Source organism: Mastomys coucha, unplaced genomic scaffold, assembly GCF_008632895.1.
Source record: "Mastomys coucha isolate ucsf_1 unplaced genomic scaffold, UCSF_Mcou_1 pScaffold8, whole genome shotgun sequence".
Taxonomy (NCBI): Eukaryota; Metazoa; Chordata; class Mammalia; order Rodentia; family Muridae; genus Mastomys; species Mastomys coucha.
This window is the reverse complement of record NW_022196914.1, coordinates 56,450,946-56,458,643: the sequence shown is the minus strand read 5'-3', so window position 1 is coordinate 56,458,643 and position 7,698 is coordinate 56,450,946. Positions and strand designations below refer to the sequence as shown.

The window sequence follows — 7,698 nt, the reverse complement described above, 5'->3', positions numbered from 1 at the left end:
AAAAAAAAAAAAAAAAAAAAAATAAGGAAAGTAAATATCATGGGTCAGACGTAGATGTGAAAACCAATAGAAAATAAAACAGGCGTGGACCCTCTCCTCAAGAAGTCTACATGATAATGGAGAAAAACAGATGATAAACACCAATTTAAAAACAAGACTCAGACCGGGCTGTGGTGGTGCATGCCTTTAATCCTGGCACTTGGGAGGAAGAGGCAGGTGAATTTCTGAGTTCGAGGCCAGCCTGGTCTACAGAGTGAGTTCCAGGACAGCCAGGGCTATACAGAGAAACCCTGTCTCGCAAAACAAAAAACAAACAAACAAACAAACAAACAAACAAAAAACCCAAGACTCAGACTGGAGAGATGGCTTAGCAGTTAAGAGCACTGACTGCTCTTCCAGAGGTCCTGAGTTCAAATCCCAGCAACAACATGGTGGCTCACAATCATCTGTAATGAGATCTGATGCCCTCTTCTGGTGTCTGAAGACAGCTACAGTGTGCATACATATAGTAATAAATAAATCTTAAAAAAAATTAAAAAGACTCTACAAAATGGTACCCAAAGCACAAGACAGGGAGAACTTGGTCAGTGGCCACAAACATGAGAGACATGAAGGTGTCCCAATGTTCAGCCTGCACAGTATTTTGCTTTGGGGTGTCCCTCGTCCCATTAAGAGATGACTATGACATTAGATGCTGGTACTCACCCAAATGGTATGACAACTGTCCCACATAAACACTTGGTGTCTTCAGCTCTGCCACAGTAGACAGTTACAACACATTTATTTAAAGACATTTGTAGGCTTTGGTTATTTGCTTTATTTTTTGAGCTTATGTTGCCCAAGCTAGTATCAAACTCAGGGGGTCAAGTTCCCATCCTGCCTTAGTCTTTTGAGTAGCTGGGACCACAGCTATGAAGCACATCTGTTTATTTTATTTTACATTTGACTTGGTTCCAGAGTTGGGCATAGTTCATTCTCTTAAATAGAAGAAGTATCCCATTAGCCCAAGTATGAAAAGGTTGGCTTTTTGTTTCTTTCTTTTATTTCTTTGGTGGCTGAAGTCTCTGTTTGCCGCTTGCTTTTGGCTCTTTAAGACAGCGTCTCACTAAGTGTTTCAGACTTTGTTAGGCTAGAACCGACTGTATAACAGTTCAAGCCTGCTGCCAACTCTATAACTTCCTGCCTCTTCCTCTCAACTGCTAGGAGAGTGGGTGCACACAGCTACGAATTTTGCTTAATATATAGTCCCCCCAAACAGGGGAGGCTTGAAGAAAACAGGAACAAAGCTGTGAAAGGCTCCATGTGTGGTCTGCGTGGTGGCGCATGAGTGTTTTATACAGAGACCGAAGCAGAGGGAACTTTACTCTAGTTGCTAAAGAAAATGAGCTATTTAGAGACATTTGGTTCTTATGTCTCATACCCCTTGCTTCTGAGAAAGTCAGATAAGTTGCTCAGTTTCTTTTGTTTCTTCTGTTTTATTTTTTTGTTTGTTTTGTTTCAGAGACGGGTTTTCTCTGTGCAGCTCGGGTTGTCCTGTAACTCCCTTTGTAGACTAGACTGGCTTTCAACTCAGAGATCTGCCTGCCTCTGTCTCCTGAGTGCTGGGATGAAGGGCATGGTCCACTAACTGTTTCTGCACGTTGACATAAACTTCATTGTGGGTGCCATTTTGACTTGCAGCTTAGTCCTTGGGGACCTGTGCAGAAGCTCTGTCCTCCGGCCCCTCATCCCAAATGGTAACCTGAGTTTTCGTTAGCTGATGTTTAGCTGCCTCTGCTAGAGCCTCTGTTGGTTTGCTGTCCCAGCCTGTGGATCTGTACGTGTAGCTCTAAATCCAAAATCACAACAAGCAATGCTCTGCTGAGCCATAGCCCAGGTCACTACACAAGCCACACCCTGTCCCTCAAGATTCCATGTGCAAATATCTCACCACTGCTACATAAGCTGAGTGCCTAGGGAACAGTCCTGCATTTTCAAAAACCCGCAATGTGTGAATGCTAAAATCTTAGAAAAAAATCTGCCCAGGTGTGCTGCTGCACGTCAGAGACAAACTTACGCTACACAAGACTCTGTCTCAGAGAAAAACAAGAATAACAACAAATCCTGACTTGTAGATATCAATAGAAGAAAGCAAGATCCAGCATGGATTTATTGTCTATTTAATGCTCTCCTAATACTCTTTTGGTCATCATAAAATGCATCAATATCTTTTTCATAATTTTAATCAGATAAATATGCAGGCTTGAATCTTTTATTTCCCACTCCACACAGTAAATCTCCACTTATTACCATTGTCTCCATGTGTCATTCATACAGCCTTATAAACTTTGAGCATGCTGATGTTCATTATTTATTTTTATTGTTCCTTTCCATTATGGAGAATTACAATTGTTAGAAAATGTTCACACATAATTTATAAAGCCCTGTAAAGAGCGCTGATGAAAATTTTTGCTTCCCTCTTTTCTCCTTTTGCTTTGTTAGAAACATTCCACGAAGTAAAGTACCAAGTCACTGGGTACACACAGTTTTATAGCTTTTATTAAATGTTCTAGACCAAGGCAGCTATGGTTATAGATGCATGTAATCCCAGAATGTGGAAGGCTGAGAGGCAGGAGGATGAATGCAAGTTTGAAGTCAGCCTGTACAACACTGCAAAACTCTTATCTCAAAAGCAAATAACATCAACAGCAAAAGTAACAAAAAGTCTAGGGCAGTGCTTCTCAACCTTCCTAACGCTGCCATCCTTTAATGCAGTTCCTTGGGTTTTGGTGACCCATAACCATAACATTATTTTTGTTGCTACTTCCTAACTGTAATTCCGTTACTGCTATGAATTATAATGTAAATATTTTCAGAGACAGAAGTTTGCCAAGGGGATCACTACCCACAGATTGAGAATTGCTGATCCAGGTAAATAGGTTTATTAGAAAGCTTTCAGAAAAAGATAGAGCCAGTTCACAGCACTGGGCACTCATTAAAGGGCGTGGGCTTCTTTTCTTAGATCTACTTCTGAACTTGACCTTACCAAAGTAAAAGAGATAAAATCATTGCATTCAAACCAGAGGACAGTTTCCCTTTAAAACCAATTCAGTTTTTTTTTTTAATTTATTCTTCTCTCATACACTACATCCCAACCATAGTTTCCCCTCCCTCTCTCCCAGATCTACTCCTCCTCCATTTCCTTCCAGAAAACAGCAGGCCTCCCAGGGATATCAACTGAACATAGCATACCAAGTTACATTAATACTAGGCTCAAAATCTCAAATCAAGGCTGGACAAGGCAACCCAGGAGGAGGAAAAGGATCCCAAGAGCAGACACAAGAGTCAGAGGCAACCCCACCCTCACTGTTAGGAGTCCCACAAGAACACCAAGCTACACAAGCATAGCCTATGTACAGAGGACCTAGCTCAGACTCAGACAGGCTCCATGATTGTCTCTTCAATTTCTGTGAGCTCCATGAGCCCTGCTTAGTTGATTCTATGGGCTGTGTTCTCATGGTGTCCTCCACCCCTCTGGCTTCTACCATCAATCCTTCCTCCTCCTCTTCCACGGAGTTCCCCAAGCTCTGGCTAATGTCTGGCTGTGAGTTAAGACCAATTCTTAAAGCCACTCTTTGGCACCACTAGTAGGCACAGTATATTTAATCTTGTCACTCACAAACCACATTATGGTCCTACATGAGCCTGTCTTTGCCTGAGCACCTCTGCAGTACTCTCTCCAAAGAACTGCAAGGCTTGCTCCAGTCCTTCAGCCAGATGTCTACTCAGGTAAGTTCATAACAGAGCTTTATACTTCAACCTATTTCAAGTGTCCTTCTGTTCTACCTGTCACCTCAGTGTGCTTAGGTAGTTCTTTTCATCACCTGGTACAATATGCACTTATTTGGGATTCTGTGTCCCTTCTGTAGAATTTTCATGTCATGAGAACAGAGAGATCTGTTTCTTTCATTTGCTTCTCTATTCCCAGTGCCATGAAGGTACCTGGCACATTGTAAATGTCCAATGACTATTGTAGATGAACGAATGAATGAATGAAGAGTAAAGAGTTAAGACTTACATCAACAATCATTCCCCACTCTGTAAAGCAAGCCCGAAAAAGCCCTGTGAAAATCTTAAAAGTCTAGCGATTATGGTCTTTTTATTTTATTTTTTTTTTTTTAAGACTCTAGCAGAACTACAGAGGGGAACTGCTGGGGATTTGTTCTAATGTTTTGTCTTCATTTAGCTTCCCAAATCACATGGGAATCTATGTGTCCAAATACTAAAGTTCCCTGTCTCCAATTGGTTTTTGATTAGTCTATAAAATTACTAACAGCCAATGACTGGGCAGGGAGGCAAAAGACTCCCCAGACAAGGGACAAAAGGAAGAGGAAGGAACTGAATCACCATGACGATGAAGCAGAGAATCAGACTTAAGAGCCCACCAACATGTAAGAATCAGGGAAAGTGGTCCCAGGAGTCGCTTCCCGATTGGGTCTGAGGTAGCAGAGATGACATATAGATTTAACAAGTATTAACTCAGGAATATTGAAGGGCACTTAGCCACATGGATATTCAGCAGTGGCCCAACCATTGAGCTAGTTAAGGCATATCAAAATATAAAGGTTGCATGTGTGTGTCTTTTCATTCATGAATCCAGAGAACTCTGGCAGGGCGAGAATTACAGTCACCTCCTGGGAGCTCAGAGTAGTTTAACAATTTACCACTACAGGAGTCAATGACAGAACACAAAGCTCTGGATTTGGGCCTTGGCAACACAAGGGAACAAGAAAGTCTCCAGTGGAATAGATGCCTACTTGCTCATTTGATTTGAAAACATTGCAGCCTCTATTAAATTCCCCACAGCTCAAATTTCAAGTCATCAAAACTCATGATTTGGCCTGATTCCAAGAGATAAGCGGGTGACCTGAGCAGCTACTGCTGGGAATAGCCACTAAGGACACTGTGTTTCTTCTGACTGACCATCGGCATCAGCCAGCCAAAAATGTGAGCCCTGACGGCTCTGAAACCCATTCCTCAATGCCAAATGTTACTACTGCTCCCCAGCTATGACTTGCCTCTCTTGGGAAAGCTCCTCACCACTGTGATCACTGGCAATGCTCTCCCTACAGTAATTCTATTATGGGTCATGACCCTCAAAGGGGTTACATAACTGAAAGTGGTAGGTCATGAAAGTTGTAGCAAAATAGAACAAGGTTTCTGAATGCACAATGGCCCAACTTTAACTCACAATCAGATATGCAGCAAAACTGAGGACTTCCTGGTATCGTTCACCTGTGGGGCATCCTGTGACTGGGTGAAGGAAGCCCAGGTTCTGGACTAGGCCATGTGTACTCTGCACTACAGCCATTACAGCCATTGTCCTGCCACACGAAGCCAAGGAACAGTGCCCCAAAGCCTGGCTCACATTAGAGGCTGCTGCATGCTCGGAATTGCAGGGTTTTTACGGTCCATATGAGCTTTCTAGTCTCAGAAAGCAATGGCTTAATTCTAGAAAAAGGCCTTTGCCTTTTCCTATCTTTCTCATTATGTAGGTATCAGAACAGCTTATTTTTTGGCATGGATAATGCTAGAATATTTGAATTTTAAAATGCTACTTGAGTCATTGACCTGAGTTTTGTGAATTTTGGTTTGGAATTACTGTTGGGGTATACAGTGCGAAGTTGTGTCTCTCTGTTCTTCCTCACTTACCTAAAGCATTCTCTGATTGGCTTTAATAAAAATCTGATGGCCGGGGGCTGGAGAGATGGCTCAGCAGTTAAGAGCACTGACTGCCCTTCCAAAGGCCCCGAGTTCAAATCCCAGCAACCACATGGTGGCTCACAACCATCCATAACGAGATCTGATGCCCTCCTCCTCTTCTGGAGTGTCTGAAGACAGCTACAGTGTACTTACATATAATAAATAAATAAATAAATAAATAAATAAATAAATAAATAATAAATCTTTAAAAAAAATTCTGATGGCCAATTAGTTGGGAAGGAAGTGGAAGGCGGGACTTCCTGGGAGGGAGAAAGGAACTCTGAGAAGAAAGAGGAAAGCTTTGCACCAGGAGAGATGATAGGAGAGACTGATATGACCAGGAGCTGGGAGGGTATAATTAGCCATGGGGCTGGATGGGGCTAGGTGGTCGGGTTAATTTAGATGAGCTAGTTGAGACCCTGCCCAGCTAAGGCCTAAGCTTTGAAATAGTGTAAGATTGTTTGGGGAACTAGCTGGCTAAGGAATAACTGCTGTTGAGTTAATTCCCAGAATTAATGAAAATATACAGATAATATTCATTTTACAGATTAGGGTGAAATTCCCAACCATTTCTGAAATGGTCCTAAACATACTTCTGCTATTTCATACTACATATTTATGTGAAGCAGCATTTTCAGTGTTGATAATTACAAATCAAATCAACTGAAAAATATTAAAAGTACTTTACATACTACAGTGTCAGATACTTCACTTGATCTTAGCCAAAAGGCCAAGAAGCAATAGTGTCAGATATTTAATGAAGATTTAATTCTGTAAGGGTGTGGATATATGTGCATGTGTGTGGAGACTAGAGGTTGATGTTGCTTCTCTTTTTCAGTTGCTTATTTTTTCAGTATCTTTTTCTTTTTAAAGATTTATTTTATTTATTTTATGTGTATGAGTACACTGTAGCTGTACAGATCGCCGTGAGCCATCATGTGTGTGGCTGCTGTTGAACTCAGGACCTCTGCAGGCCTGGCTTGCTCCAGCGTAATTTACTGCAGCTGTCTTCAGATGCACCAAAAGAGGGCATTGGATCTTATTACGGGTGGTTGTGAGCCACCATGTGGTTGCTGGGATCCGAACTCAGGACCTTCGGAAGAGCAGTCAGTGCTCTTACCCACTGAGCCATGTCGCCAACGCCAGTATCTTATTTTTGAGACAACAAATCTCACAAACAATTTGGCTAGGCTGGCTGGATGGCAAGCCTCAGAGATCTTCCTGCATCCTCCCCCCAGTGCTGGAAATACAGGTACATGCTACCATGCCCAGATTTACACGTAAACTAGAGACTGAACTCAAATCTCCATGCTTAAGTGCCAAGCACTTTACCAACTAAGCCCCAACATCTAATTTTTATGTAAAAATATATCAGGGCATCAGTCTCATTAGCATGCTGATTTGCCTCTGTCTTTAAAAACTGATAAAATTACATGCATTCTAAAGAGTTATTTTAAAGTAAATTTCTTATGATTTAATATATGTGTTTGATTAGTACACCTAACATATATTGTATGATTAATATATTACATATGATTATATATGCTTATGTACCTAATATATAATCATATATAATCACCATAGTTGATGTGCTAATAACTATAATTATTATATATATAATTAATATAATTATATATATTGCATTCCTGAGGCAAAAAGAGGTCATAAGTAGAGAAAGTTTAAGAAATCCTGTCGTAGGCGGAGCAGTGGTGGCACACGTCTTTAATCCCAGCACTTGGGAGGCAGAGGCAGCCGGATTTCTGAGTTCGAGGCCAGCCTTGTCTACAAAGTGAGTTCCAGGACAGCCAGGGCTACACAGAGAAACCCTGTCTCAAAAAAAGAAAAAAAAGAAAAAGAAAAAGAAAAAGAAAAAGAGAAAGAAAGAAATCCTGTCCTAGAGTAATAAATAACAGTCACTCTGTCTTTCTTCTTCATTTTTTCTTTCATGTCTATGTG

At 41.3% G+C, this 7,698-nt stretch overlaps 1 pseudogene; it reads right to left on the bottom strand.

Moving 5' to 3' along the window:
* Window positions 1–6,330: 6,330 nt before the first annotated feature.
* LOC116084047 lies at window positions 6,331–6,484 on the bottom strand (annotated as a pseudogene).
* Window positions 6,485–7,698: the final 1,214 nt, after the last annotated feature.